Genomic DNA, 16,169 nt, shown 5'->3' on the forward strand with positions numbered 1-16,169 from the left:
CGCGTGGAAAAAATGGCGTCGATTTGTTTTCATTGTTTGCTATGTTGTCCGCCAGGGAAAAATAACCTTTTTTCTCTTACTGAAGCTTGAACTTTGGGCTTTAAATAGACTTTCTTATAATTTTAAAAGAGTAAAGCAGGTATACTACTCCCCAGTTGAAGATAAATCGTTTAAATCACCAGCTCTGACAGAAGTTCGTTCGCGGCCCGGCGTCCTTGTTTCCAGATCAGTTAAGCCAACAACTTTGTTTGTGTTTGAGACCGACTGAGGTACACAGAAGCCTTACATTAATAATAAAATTTTTAAAAAGGTCATGCTAACAGTGTGGTTTTGCTTGAGATAGTTAACTGCAATGTCGAACAAGAAGCGTGTGTTTACAATGGATTTTAAACACTCCGAAAGAATTAACCAGACAGGAGTATGAATGTCAAGCAAGAGTTCTGTTAGGATTTCAATTTATTTTAATTTTTGGCTCTGAAACTGTTACTGCCACTGTGAAAGAACTGGTTGCTTACACTGGGTTTATGTCGAGAAGGCTCTTTAAAGATGCTGCCTTGAGTGGACTCCCTTTGACCTTGCACAATTTTAATGACAGCATCATGGAAACCAAACACAAAGAAGCCAAGCAAGGTAACTACATTTACAGTGGTGGGCGAGCAGGTGAAACAGGAAAGATTGACTACCAAAAACGAGTACTCACCCAACAATTCTGTCATGAGTGGGCATCTTTTGAGAACCGAGAGAGGAAAGGGTGCAGCTACTCGTCAGACTCTAAAGTCCACAAAAAGGAAAATGAGGATTTACCAAAACGTCTAAAGAAGAAGAAAATGGTATGAAATATATAAATGAATCTGTATAAATGTGAAAAACAAAATACGTTTTCCCTCCATTCATTTTAAATAACTCCTAGACTACTATATACACTGCATTTAAAAAAGGATGTTTCTCAAGGCTGTGGTCAAAGAAAAATTATCAGGAGCCCAGAAGTTCCTAACCATGGAATCCTGGGTGCCCAACACGTAAGCTTATATGAAAAAAGCATTTTTCCCAGTCACCTAAAGGCCAAAGTTAGTCACCTGTGGCACCCAGGCACTTCTAGTGGACAGCCCTGCTTCTTGTGTATGCTGCTGTTTAGTTGAATATCATGGACACATTCACAATGTTCATAATACCTGTGCTATTTTGTTTAAAACAGCACATTCCTTTTCAAGACACTGAAAGAAAGTCAAGTCAAGATGAACCACCTTATGCTACCTATATATCACCAACTGCTCCTGAAATCGAGGTACATGAAGGCATTATATGAAAGCACTAACATAACAAGTTCATCTGACACACCTAAGAGGTTACCAAAAAATGTCAGGAAATTTTGTTTTGAGTTATTTTTAACAGTAAAATGATGTCTCGTAGTAACTAGAAACAAATGATCGATTTCAATTAACTAAGTTATGTGACAGTGCTAGGAATTAGAGCTCAGGTTAAAATCAGATCATATTAACTTACCTCTGTTAATTATTTCAGATGAAAGACTCAAATAAAGATGCTGACGGTGGTATTTGTGTTCGTCCTTGGCCAAAAATCGACTCCACATTAACCCAACAGATGACTCAAAACTATCTTCAGGCAGCGAAAACGCATTTCCAGTCGTCCAACGTTGTAGAAATTACAGTCGAAACGGCCAGAGTTTGCTTCAACATCCAACAGTGGCATGGTAAATAGCTCAACAAACTTGAACAGTATCAAATCAACAGTTCAAAGTCTTAACATCACAAGAGCCGATCCAAGAGTAACACACAAGTTATTTACCATGAAGTTAAACTCAAGCAAACCACAACAGTCAGGCACATTTGTCATTGAACATCAAAGAGAAAAATCAGCCATCCTTTGAAGAAAATTTGTTATTCATATGCAGACGTACTAGGATTACACATAGATGACAGAAAAATTATTCTGGACACGTACCAAAGACCGCAGACATTTTACAAAAAGAAAGATGAGTCCGGCCTACAGAGTTCAACAACATGGTCAGAATTCCCCGAAGGTTCCGAGACATGTACGTCTGGGTCAAATGAGAAGACTCGACTTGAAATTAACTTTCACCAGCCAAACAAACTCGTGAATACTTTAATTCACTCCAACACATATCTCCAGATGGCAGCCAACGGGGGATTACGAGAAAACTACCATCAGCAGAAGCAAGACATCACGGAGCCTGAGGCATTCTTCCCCATAGCCAAAAACCCCCAAACAGTACGTGCAGCACAGCTCACCGTCTTAGAACTGCTTAAACAGCCAGAGGGAAGTGATGTGTTCATAAATAACATCTTTAACTTAATAAATCCGATGTCTTTAAACTGGCCTGGAGTATTGCACAATTCTCAACAAGCGAAATAAAATAAATGCTGAGCTAAACACAATAAAAGCTGCCAGTGTTCAATCACCATGTGTATTTCATTTCGCGAAACGATCTCGAATGAGTGGACCCCTAAAGCTGTTTGCGAGTCGCGCGCTGATTGGTTGAAATTTGAAGACCTGTCAAACAGAGATCAGCAGGGGGGGCTAGGTCACCTGCACTCAAAGAGTGAAAAACCGCCTACACATCAGCGGGTATTACCTAAACGACGAAGGTCGCCGGCGCCACATATTCCTAGGATGGGATAAACTACCACATTCATCACCACCACCACTACCACTGCCACTACCACCACCTCCACCACACTCACCACCTCTATCGTCAACTATGTATAAAAATAGACTTAAACTGCCTACATTCATTTTGAGTCAAACTAGCAATGAGTCATGTCCCTTTATTGCCAATATTCTCATAGACTATTCTCTTGTGCAGACAGTAGAATTCGTCACGAGAAACATAGTTGTCAAAGCAGTGGATCAGGAAAGTCATGAGAAAATGTCCTAAAGATCCCATTTCTTACTGAAAGGCAGAATGGGTTCTTTAGTGGAATAGGAATGGGAGAAGTGTCATCACGTGCTTCAATCTCATAGAGAGCATTCTTTCCCCTCCCCTAGTCCTCTTGCCACTCTCCCTCCCCAAAACCAATTTTTCACTCATCCATTCTTTTCTAATTGGTATAAAACAGACTGCCGCCAGCTACTGGGACTGGCTCCCTCTGGAGATTAAGGAACATATCATTCTGTTCGTGGAGAGCCAACAAGCCATCGACGAGCGAAATGAAGCCACCAAAAAAAGCTTACACACCGAAATGGCGCATTACCACCAAGTAGAGGCAGCCTGCGAGCTTCGTAACATTCATCACTTTCTTGCTTCTACTTTCGGTCTATTTCGTCAAGTCACTTAATAACCGTTTAAAGAACTCTTATAAAGGTATCAATCAACGAGATAAGCTTCTCATCTACGACAATGTCGGATTAAATGCAAACTTTGCTGTTGGAGTCGGTATGAATGGTTATTTTTCAAGCGCTAGAAGAAGACTTTGCTGTTGTGGGCGATCTTTTGCTGTCTTCAACACCACACTCCACAGACCAACATTGTAGGTTTAATCCCCAACGGCTCAAGTTGTCTGGCGATATTCAACCAAACCCTGGCCCAATTAAATATCCTTGTAAAGAATGCAACAAAAGTGTTCGAAACAACCAGAATGCCATTTTGTGTTCCGAATGTAAACATTGGTTCCACGCCAAATGCCTTCACGTGTCTTTCAAGTACTACCTCGACCAACCTAATCTAGACTGGATATGTCCAATGTGCTCACTGCTGAGACTTAGTGACTCATTCTTCTCTGAAGAAATGGACTCTATTGACCGAATCCCTGAAGCTTCGAACGAAATAAAATATGCAAATCAACAAATGGCTGACATTTGCGATATCAATAACAAAGATGACAGCTCGGAGTTCAATCACTTCATTAGAGGGAGAAAAGAGAAACCAAGCGAGGTTCTTCTTATTCACCTAAATATTAATAGCCTGCAGAACAAATTTGAAGAACTGAAGAGTATCAGCGACGAAGCGAAACCACACATTGTCTTCATTTTGGAAACCAAAATCGACGGGTCGTATCCGAATGACCAATTCAATTTACCAGGATACTACATGCATTGTTGTGACACGAAAAAAAGGAGGTGGCGGGCTTCTGGCTTACTTTCACTCCACTATACCCTCGAAAGAGTTGAAACTGCCTAAGACGTATAAGACGTTTGAAGCCTTAGCTGTTGAGGTCAGACTGGGAAATCTCGATATATTATTCATCGGAATATATCGGCCTCCGAAGGTCAAGCAGGTAAAGCACCAATACTTTGTAGCGGTTGAGGAAGAATTGAACGATATCTGCATGTGGGCCTCCTTAAAGAAGCAGGCGATTGTCATCACAGGTGATCTAAATATGGACAGACTACAACCAGACCGCATAGAGGGAAAAGTCTTGTTAGAGCTTGAGGAAGTGCACGATCAGCAATGTTTGATTACCAAACCAACTAGGGTTACGCCTACGTCTGAGATGTTACTGGATGTGATACTGACAAACAAACCTCAACTTTTCAAGCGATGTGGGGCAATTAATCCTGAGATCAGTGACCACCATCTCATTTATGGAATCATAACACAATCAATATATCAGCACAGGTGTAAGACCGTTTCTTTCAGGAGCCTTAAAAATGTAGACAGACTTGCTTCATAATGACCTCCTGATTGCCCCGTGGTGCATTGGAGAGATTTTTGACTCACCTGACGATCAATATGACTACTTGTCCGCCCTGCTAAATAGTGTCTTAGAGGAACACGCTCCAAGGAAGAAAATTAGAGTAAGGGAGAAGGATGTGCCTTACATGACCAACCAATGGAAAAATGCCATAAGACAAAAACGAAAGCACGCACAAAATTATGCGCGGAACCGTTCCCCTGAAAACTGGGAGCTTAAGAGAAAATGGCGCAACATAGCCACCAGAGAAAGGAGAACAATCAAAAATTATTGGAAACAAAAGTCGCACGAGCTGAAAACTAAGCCTAGAGATTTCTTCAAGACCTTTAACCCATTCCTCCGCTCAAAAGGAAAACAGGTTACAAACATTTCCATAAGAGTTAATGAGAATATCGTTACAGATCAACAATCTGTAGTGGAGGTGATGGGTGATTATTTCTCCACAATGGCAAATGATATTGGTGGTCAACATGTATTAAAATTGACAGAACAAGACTTTGACAATCATCAAAGCGTGAAAGCTATCCGTCGTGCTTTCTATGACTCTCACTTTCAATTCGAAAAGACAAATCACAGCCAAGTCGAGAATGAACTTAGAAAGTTAAACACTAGCAAAGCACCGTGATGGGACAAAATTTTGCCAAAAATCCTCAACTTAACTGCTGGAGCCATTGCAGCCCCGTTGACAGGGCTTTTTAACAATTGCATCAGTACGGGACAGTGGCCACGCGGCTGGAAGATGGGAGTGTGGACCCCAGTCTTTAAAAAGGATGACAGGACTAACTGCACTAATTACCGACCCATAACAGCTCTAAACTCTGTAGCAAAAGTGTTCGAATCTCTGCTCAGTAAGCAAATCAGTGATAAGACTGACTCAGAGATGTATAGCAAAATGTCAGCCTACAGGAAAATGCATTCCTGCGAGACCAATCTCATACGTGTGACAGAGGACTGGAAAAAAGCTATGGACAACAAGGAATGCATGGCAGTCTCGTCAACGGACATGAGCAAGGCTTTCGACTCTCTACATCATGTCTCATGATAAAGAAACTTGAGGCGTACGGGTTCTCTCACACATCTCTAGAGCTTATGCGTTCCTATTTTCAAGAAAGAGAAAATCAAGTCAAAATTAATGGTGTGACTAGTTCCTGGAAAGACCAGTCAAGGGGCTGTCCCCAAGGTTCATCGTTTGGACCGCTGCTCTGGAACCTGTTCCAAAACGATTTATCCCTAAACGTGCATACCAGCAATCTGTTTATGTACACTGACAACCACCAGGTATATTTCAATGGAACACGCATTGAATCTATAGCTTCCTCCCTCAAGAATGAAACAAAAACTGTATCACAATGGTATAAGGCCAATCTTCTCCGAGCTAATCCAAACAAATACCAAATTCTAGCCATGACACCTCAACGGGGTGACAAGAATGCAATGGACACGTGTACCATGACAATTGACAATCAACCAGTTAGACCGACGAGGAACCTGAAGATACTTGGAATAAACATGGATGACGAACTCTCCTTCAGCAATCATGTTAGCGACATATGCAAGGCCAGCCAAAAAGTGGGTGTGTTAGCAAGACTTCGTAATTTCATTTCATGTGAGACTAAGCTCCACTTATATCTAACTGTAATAATCCCTAATTTAACATACTGCCACACAGTTTGGCACTTCTGCAAAGCTTCTGACAGGCGCAAGCTTGAAAGAGCACAAGAACGCGTGCTAAGAATCATCTTTAATTCCAAGACAGACACTTACGATGCTCTTCTAAGTTGTGCAAAGCTACCCTCCCTTCACAATAGATGTCTTCAGGATATCGCGATCCTAATGTTCAAAGTGAAAAACGGCCTTGTACCTGACTACATAATGGCACTTTTTAGAAATTCAAACAAGGGCTATTCTCTTAGAAACGCTGACTTCGATCTGCCTTGTTTCTCTTCAGTTCGTTATGGAAAACACTCCATTAGATATCTTGGTCCTTACCTTTGGTCAAAACTGAGCGCAATTGACAAAAATAGACACCATCGGTAACTTTAGAAAGAATATCAGAAACAAAGACCTCAGTGCTCTAATCAAGGATGTGTGTTCAAACTGTCTTATATGTACTTCTTAATTCTTGAACTACTCACTTAAATATCAATTTTTATTTTCTCTCTTGTATTATACTGTATTTGTAATTTTAGAAACAGTTTTTATATTATTTAGAATTATTTATTCTTACTCATTCCTAGTGTATCCAATTAATTTTAATTCGTATTCTTAACTTTACATTTTAAATCTCAATACATTGTAACATAGTAGTGTCCCCAATTAGCTTCTGTAAGCTAAATACTTACCCTGACACTTATATAAAGTTATTATTATTATTATTATTATTATTATTATTATTATTGTGGAATCCTCCATTGCAATGAAAAAAATGAGCAAGAAGAGCTGGAGCTGAGAGTTGCTGAAATGCAGCAACAGCAGCAATTCCAGACAATGCTGCTTCATCAGCAACATCAACAACAGCAAGAAGCCTTGAATATGGTGATGTTAAACACTGTGAATGAACTTTTAAAACGTATCCCTAAAAACTGACATTGTCTGAAAGTTAATTTTTTTCAGGATTTTTAATGACAAACAGTGTAATACTATGTTATTCAATGAAATTTGACTTGTTACATGTATTTCCACAACAATTTTAAGACCATGATATACCTCCTACTCACCATGATGCAGAGTATAGAACTGGTAATTAGTTCATGTGATAAATATTTCTACACTACTGATACATGTACACATCTACATGTACATCTACAGTATTATATATCTTCAACTCAAAGAATTCCAGAAGCTGAAGTTATTTATCATAATCATGGGAATTACTGGAAACAAGCAAAGCTGTCACAGCAGAACAAAAGCAATTCTTCTAAGGTTTCTTATGGACCTTTTTACCGATGTCACGCAATTCCAAATTTTTTTACTCAAAGGAAAAATATGCCTCACTGCTTGATTTATCATGCCAAATGTAGTAAATATGCAAACTTTCATAAAAATCTGTTGCAAACTCATGAAAATATGGGACCCCAAACTTGCCAATGTTTAAAAAGAAATGCATGCCAGGAGGTGGCTATTAGTTATACGAAAAATACAAAAAATTGTAGTTGATATTGTGTGGCATTTGTAAAAAGGGCCATTATTTATTTACTAGTGCACTGCCCAAAATGTTTAGGAATATGCCTTCCATGTGGCTTTATATTTAACTCTAGTCCTAAATTAACTGTTTAGATATCACAGGAAACCTTAGTAGGAGCAGAGAAAGTAAACAATGAAACCTGCATGAACCATCACTTTACTTTGGGTTTGCTAATTACCAGCAAACCCAAACTGAAAAGTATTCCTTAACAGTGGGTGGCTACAAATCAAAGAAAGCACTGCTGCTGGAGCCATAAAAACAGGTAATGGCATTTCTCAATGGACCACGTGTTGAATACATGGTACCAACTGGGCTAAGTCCAATTTTAAGGTTTTTCTTTAAGGCGGGGGTCTACCTGAAATTGACGCAAAAAAGTGTTTTTTGGTTTCATTCAGAAATGACAAGTTGAACTATTTGACTTTTCATTGGGAATTGCTTTCTTCTATTTTCTTACTATTTCAATAGGAAATAGTCATTTATAAAAAAGCGGTATCTCGTTGCCATGGCAACAGTAGGTCGCATTTTTTGTTTTCCTCTTGTTTACTACCTTGAAACCCCCCCAAATTTCGCTAAAACGGCCAGAAACGTTGCCCGGGTAAGTTTGGTGACCCTTACATGATGTAGCAGATGCACTATGGCCTTATGGGACAGTATACAGTGTATGCAAGGCAAGGATTTCAGCGAACTTTTCATACAGCGAAAATTGTTATGAGAAATGTCTGGAAAAAAGAAACGAAGCCATTACAGGAAAACAAGGAAAAGAAAAGCATTTAGTGGAGTGCACGTTAGTTTGATATCTGGAAAAGAAACTGTTTCGGAAGACAGTGAAATCGGTAAAATGGCTCCTTCGAAACCACGCACTTCTAAAGAGGAATTGTCTGATCAAGAGTCATCTTCTGCTGAGGAGAATGATCAACCAGTAAGCGCATCAAGAAAGAAAATGAAACTTCAGCTAGATGAGTCTTCTGATAGTTCCGAGGAGGAAATCGAAACAGAATGTAACGGTGAAGGATACAGGCTTGTGGATATGGAGGCTCTTTCCTCTTCACTGTCATGTGTACACAAATGTGAAGGAGGTGAGTTGTGGTGATCTTGTAATGTTTTCAAGATCTGCTCTGAGTGTAATAAATGTGTATAATTATGGGTAACATATTTCTTATATAACCTCTGTACATGACAGCTGACAAATAATTTGACTTTGCTTGCATGTGTACACTTTACACATGCTTTTTCACAGTTAACTAACCTTGAAATGGTCTATTATAATTTCTGATATCTGGTTTCTTTCTGTTCAGCACATCTTACACTTGAGGAGAATGCTTCTAGGCGCGCTGGACTGATGTCAAGCCTTTCCTTTAACTGCAGTGATCGCAGTGAAAGCACTCCCTTGGAGACATCTGCCAAGATAACCAATAGGGGAAAATCATTTGATGTTAACCGAAGAGCAGTTTATCATTCCATGGAAACAGGAAGTGGTTATGAAGGCCTCTCCTCTTTCTGTGGAATTATGAACATGCCCTGTATGGCCAAGGCTGCATATTACAAGCAAGTGGAGAAAATTCTTGAAGCACAAGAAGATGAGGCACAACAAGAACTTAGAAATGCAGGCCAAAGGCTTCGAAAACTAATCTTAGAGGAAAACGATGAATCAGATAGCGCTGCTATTCTTGATGCCGCTGTTAGTTTCGATGGCACATGGGCAAAACGGGGATTTACATCCATGACAGGGGTTGTCTTTGCCATTTCAGTAGACACAGGGGAAGTCCTAGACTACCATGTGTTATCCAAAGCTTGTCAAACCTGTGTTAAAAAGGAAACACAATGCAATGGAAATGAGGAAATGCTTGAAGAGTGGCGAAGAGAGCATGTGGCAGCTGGTGAATGTGACATAAACTTCACTGGTAGTTCGCCAGCAATGGAATCCGAAGGTGCTGCAGTTATTTGGAACAGGTCAATTCAACTTCACAAGCTGCGGTACAAATGGATGGTTTCAGACGGAGATAGTAAAGCTTTCAACACCGTGGAAAATGTGTAGGGAGAGCCGAAAGTTGTAAAACTGGACTGTGTAGGCCACGTTCAGAAAAGAATGGAAAAGCATCTCTTGAATATTAAATCTCGGACAAAAGGGAAACTGGCTGATGGTAAACCAGTAGGTGGACGTGGGAGGCTCACTGAGGGCAAAATCAAACAGCTACAAAAATATTATGGTCTGGCAATCCGCCAAAACACGTTGAAACAAGCAAATCCCTCAGACCGAGAGGTCGATGTTGCTGTATATACAATGAAGAAGAACATTGTTGCAATTCTTCACCACAGTGTTGAATTAAACAATCCTACCAAACAACACCACTTCTGTCCTGCTGGGGAGACTTCCTGGTGTAAGTGGCAGCAGGATGTAGCTACAGGCACTGCAACTTACAAGGGAGATGATTGTTTACCGGAGGTGTTTTTGGAGCTCTTACGTGCAACATTTATGACCCTAAGTGACTCAAAGCTCCTCGAAAGATGTGTACGGGGAGCAACCCAGAACCCAAATGAGGCTATAAACTCTTTGGTCTGGGTGCGCTCTCCCAAGCATAAGCATCATGGAGTCAAAATAATTCGTTTTGCCGCCGCATCTGCAGTATGCCACTTTCATGGAGGGGCTCTGAGCAGGAATAGAGTCATGGAGAGACTTGCCATTCCTGGTGGCACACATACCAAACACTCCTTTAGCTTAAAAGACAGGAAACGACTGCAGAAAGCAGATAGGCAAGCAACAGCCAAAGAGAAGAAGCAACACCAAGGGCAACAGCTAGTGCGAGTTCGTCAAGAGGAGGCCTTGCGGGAGATGGAAGGAGTCACATATGAAGCTGGAGGCTTTTGATGATACTTTCCTTTGCTTCAAATAGCAAAATTGTGGCTTTATGACTCTTATTGACCTTACAATTGTACTATAGTTGCTTATTATTGAGTTTCCTAAGTTTAATGTTCTGTTTCTCAAAACGGGCTTTTTTACCCTTTGAGAAAAGATATCTCGAGAAGGGTTAAAGCTATTGACCTGAAATTTTCAGGGCTTGAAGTTCTTTAAGAGTGGCTTGGGATGAGCTAAGGAATTGTCCATAGGGTTATTTCTAAAGAAATTGTTAACAGTACAAGTTGACAATTTTCAGCAAGAAACTTGAGTGACGTGCTGTGGCATGTCAATTTAAAATATTTACAAATCCTTAGCTCATCCCAATAAGCAATCTATATACTGTATGTTATGCCAAGAAAAACTTCATAGCCTAAATTAAACAGCAGAAATGTTTTCTCAAGAGTGCAGTGGTCATTGACCGTATATGTCATGTTTGGACAGGGGCTGCGCTGTCAGTTTTGACCACCCTGTATTATAATCTCAATTTTTGACATCTTTGACTCATAAGCTTTCCAACGATATATAGTTTGCCATACTTTCAAGTCATATCTTGGAAGTTACGGTTATTTAAAAAAAGTCGCCTTTTTTAGGTAAAAGTGCAAAATAGGATGTTATGTCATTAAACATCCACTTCACTGATGACCTCACTTTGCTCATGGAGGAATTGAATGCCTCTTCATCTGCAGTAAGGTGACCTTTTTAAAAGGGGCTTGTATGTAAAGGGTAGCCTGGATCGCCATAAATGCATAAGGGATGGCCTGTTTGGTTAAAGGAGTACTGCTCCAGCTGATGCAGCAGTCCTGACATCCTTAACATTGCTGAGTCATGTCTTTTTCCTTCTGTTAACAAACCCAAATAATTAACATAAGCTTGAAAAAAGCATCTCCTGTTTGGTAAATACCTTGCCATAGTTTGATTTTGACTGTTATTCATGAACAGTCAACTTTACTGCATGGTATTGTACAAAGTGAATTGAAATCGATTCAAACATTTTTAAAAGTAATGCACACTGGGCTCCGAAGACATCGACAAACTCACAATGACGATGTTTGCAGAGAAAACTCATTGAAAGAAGGCTTATCCCTTTAAACAAAAATACAATCTGTTTTTATTATAAATATGTCAATAACTTACTTCGGAAGGTTTCTATTAAACCTTCTAGGTCCCTTTATCTTAACCAACAACCTACACCATACTTGCTTCTCACCTCGATTCTCTTGCACATGAAAGACCAACAGGAATTTTTGGAGCAGGGAAGGAGCATGAGCTAGTTTTCAATGGGTTAAATCTCAGAAAAAGAATTTACATCTACATTCTTTACTCAGGGTTAATCCTTTTGATATTTAATAAAGCGGGCTTTTCTTTTTAAAAAGTGCCAATTTATAATTCTCTGTATTTGACTAAATTGTCAACGCCCCATCCCAGGCAACCCTTTGCAATCAAATGCCCCATGGTGGGGACCTAATATAATTTCTCCTGAACTTTTAAGAGCATTGTAACCATGAACTAATACAGTAGTTAAAGCTACCTAGTTCACAATATACCTATGAGAAAGTTGAGAAATAAAACTTTATTTTGTGAATGGCAACTCAGTCAATTGCAATGGGTAAATTGTCATGCTTGAAAGTTGAATCTGAATTTAGCAAATTTAGAACTCAACAAACAGAGCTGTTTCCTCAGCGGTCGGCATGACTCTGTTGACCACACTCTGGAAATACCCATACCACCCAGAGAAAATTGTACATATAGACTGATAGCAGAGCTCAAAACTTCTACCTTTCCCTTCTAAAAATGCACCCCAATCCCCATCTTTGCCCGGCCCACAATACCAGTAGTTACCACATTTCCCAGATAGCACTTTCTTTGCATTTTCGATAGCGTGATGAGGTAACGAAACCAAAATATACGTACAGTGTATCCATGAATTTACCTACAGGACCAAAGAAACTGGTGATCATACCATTTGGAGCCATAACAAACTAGAACTTTAAGCAGTGCACTCTTTTGTGGCCATTATACCTGACGTGCTGGTTTTCTCTAGGCTGGCGGATTGGTCTAATCATGTCATCAACAAAGCCCCAGCAGTTGCCTAAGGCTGCACCTTTCTGGTAAATGGCTCGCGCAAATTTGTCCAGGTGATGCGGCTGTAATTAAGGCTGGTTGAGATCTTGAATCAGATGGCCTTGATTATTGTCAACATCATCAGTTACTTCTGCTAAAATTAAGCTGATTTTGGGGACCAAGCAACTGAAACAAGGAGCCATGTCACTCAGTTGACATGGATACCATAAATGATCTAATAAAGGCTGGGGGTGTTTATTAAATTTCAAGGGTCCAAGGGGGGGCATTTAAAAGAGAGAGGCATTTATTTTAATAACTGTAACATGGTAACCTAAATACGGTATTATAATAATCTAAATGACAGAGCTTTAGCACACTATTAAGTCTGTCCGCTGATAAGTCTAAACCGTCTACAAATCCATAACGGTATATGGTACATACAAAGTGGCGGAAAAGGGTACTGGTAGTTCTTATAGCTCAATGTCAACATCCGAGTCCTCATTGACCACCATGGTATTTTCATCGCCGGCCTCTTCTATGTCTGAGTTAGTTATTGCTTGAAATGGGTCTGGAAGAGTCGGCTCATCAAGCACGGAAAGTTGTGCCTTCAACTACTCTGCTCCTGCTTCGCATGGTTGGCCCTTCTTGAAACAATGGATCTCTGAATCTTGAGAGCCATCAACGACTAGATTTAATGCGCAGGACTTAAATGATTTTGTAATTACCTCAGTGGGGAGCCATGCCCAGGTGGTCAACACCCATTCTACAATGGTCTTTCCTGGTGGTGGTCACATGTTTCCTGCCTCTGTAAATTCTTGTACACCACTAGCCATCCACTCATTATACTGTTCAGATACTAATAAAATAGAGGGCAAAATTACTGAATGCTGATTGGTCAATGAAGAGGGTATTTTTTCTTAATTTGGGATGTTCAACAGAATTGATACAATTGAAGCAAATTTGCTTCGTCTTGACAAACTCGATTCTTTCATTGACAGGCTTCAACTTGAACGTTTCACAGCGGTAAAGTGGATCAGACCTGGTACACATTAGACACTGGACCCCCTTTTTGCGATCCGTTTTGACTGCAAGGTTACTGTTCTCGCTGTCCCTCTTCTGACCTTCGGTTGTCAGCGTGGTAAATCTGTGATGATTAGCATCATGCCTCTTGGAACTCGGAGGCTTTGTTTCGGCTGAAGAACTTGAGAAGAACGGATGGTTTGCTACATCGGCGCGATCGTTCAAGAAGTTAACAATGTCCCTAAAGGAAGGCATGATTTGCCCTTGATGTTCGAGCTTCTTCAAGTGTTCTCTGAATTTGGCTTGCGCCCACTTAGGTAATCTTAGAATCATTTTTTCAAGGTTGTCAGTGTTCATTTCTCCTAGACAGTTCATAGCTTTCAAGGTATCGTACATAACCTGAGCTGTATCTGCGTAATGCTGCAGGTCTCGTTTATCCTGAGGGGCTATGGCGGGGCCTTTCACCAAGGTGTCAGCACATGCTCGTACTATCTTAAAGGGTTGACCAAAGCGATCTTGAAGAACTCGGAGTGCCTTTGTTAAGCCTCCTGGAACGGACTCGTACCTCTGCACGGCTAATAAAGCGGGGCCTTCGAGAAATTGCAACAGTCGGGCCATTTTTGTCGGTTCGTCTAAGACCTTTGACTCCACCATTTGATGAAACCTCTGACGAAACATCATGTAGTTTTCAGGGGACCCATCGAACTTGACAACTTGGAGAGCCGGTAGACCATGATCAGCATTCATTTTCTCTATGGTAGAGGCGATCATAGCAAGAAGGTTTCCGCTGACAGGCTGTGGAGTAGGCAAAAGGCACTGTGAAGGGGCTGCAACGCTAGGGACGGCAGTATGATTATCACTTTGAACTGCAGCACTTAAACCGGTAGCCAGGAGATAAGGAGGAACCACAGAATCATGACTATGTGCAACACGCGTACTGGTAAGGTCAGCCATATTAGCCGGAGCTGAAGACATTGGAGGGCCAACTGGTAATAAAGACACGCGCGAAGATGTCTCTGGCAATCTAGGAACTTGCAAGGAGGAGGATGAAACCAAGGAAACTTGCGTGGACGTGGCTTGGGACACACCAACATACAGGAATGTCGTGGGAAACGCTGTTGGCTGGGTTGACACGACTGGGCGCGTGTAAACTTGCGTTGACACAGGTGGAGGCACGAACACGGCTGGAAGCGTGGGGGCTTGCGTGGATAGGGCTGGAAATGCATAAGCTTGCATGGACACAGCTGGAAACGTGTAAGCTTGTGTGGAAACAGCAGGAAGCATGTAAACTTGCGTGTTCTTGGGTGGAGACGTGTACACTTGCGCGGAAGCAGCTGGAGTCATGTGAGCTTGCGTGTTGATGACAGAAAACGTGTAGACTTGCGTGGATGTAGGTGGGGTCGTCAATGAAGAGGTGTTAGAGGTTATCCCAAATGCCAATCCTGGTGGAACGCGAGTGTGATGTGATAAAGAATTCGTGTTAAACATAAGCTCCGAATACTCGTTCTCGGCTAATTCGGCTTCTAACTTAGCTACTTCAGTCCTTTCTTTCACTTTTGCGACGTCCTTTTCGACCTCCAGCTTCACCATCTCCAATTCAAGCTGTTTCTGGCTCATTTCCATTTCTAAACGTTTCACTTCTATCTCAATGGATCTTTTTCGTTTTTGTTCAGTTTGTTTCGCAGCTAGCGCAGCCTTGGCCGCTGCCGTTCTTGTGTCGCGAAGTCTTGCACTTGCCTCACTAAGCCTTGAAGAAGCACGACTGCTTGCGGAGCGCAGAGATCTTGTTGGCGATACCATACCAAAATTGGCAAAGTCCTGAGATACTTGTTTGTTAAAATGTGTGGCGGCGGCTGTATATTCCTCGATCTTCAGGTCGTACTGGAGTTTTCTCGTTTCTTGAGTAACATATTGTGTATCAACCTCATGAATTTCGATGCTATCTTCGTCCAGGAGACTTCTATATCATGTAGCATTTACCTGGAAATTACTCCACGCTTTGTCCAGAGTTGCCTGAATGGACTTAACTTTCACTAGATTCGCGTAGTTGACAAGGAGAGCGTCAATTTGTGAGCAGGCTTTAGACATGGCCGAAACATATCCTGCACGCAACTTTCGTAGAGCGTGCAAAGCTTCTTGCATGGCTCCTTCTTGAAGAGAGCTCGACGTTTTCTTTCGTGAACTTGAGCGAGCGGCAGGGACTGTCGTCGCGTTCGCCATACCAACTAACTCATTTTGGAATTTACGATGAAGAGGCAGAGGGCCGACTTCAGACACAACTTAAAGTGAGATTCAATTAGTCCTGACCAGCAAATTTATTTGACTTTCCATAGGA

The 16,169-nt window shown here is 41.1% G+C and overlaps 1 pseudogene across 1 annotated transcript; it reads left to right on the top strand.

Moving 5' to 3' along the window:
* Positions 1-7,401: 7,401 nt before the first annotated feature.
* Positions 7,402-10,984, top strand: LOC145501288 (uncharacterized; annotated as a pseudogene). Its single transcript, XR_014051219.1, has 2 exons — positions 7,402-8,933; positions 9,153-10,984. The product of XR_014051219.1 is annotated as an uncharacterized LOC145501288 (transcript).
* The last annotated feature ends 5,185 nt before the right edge of the window (positions 10,985-16,169 follow it).

This window comes from Orbicella franksi, chromosome 10, assembly GCF_964199315.1.
Source record: "Orbicella franksi chromosome 10, jaOrbFran1.1, whole genome shotgun sequence".
NCBI classification, from domain to species: domain Eukaryota; kingdom Metazoa; phylum Cnidaria; class Anthozoa; order Scleractinia; family Merulinidae; genus Orbicella; species Orbicella franksi.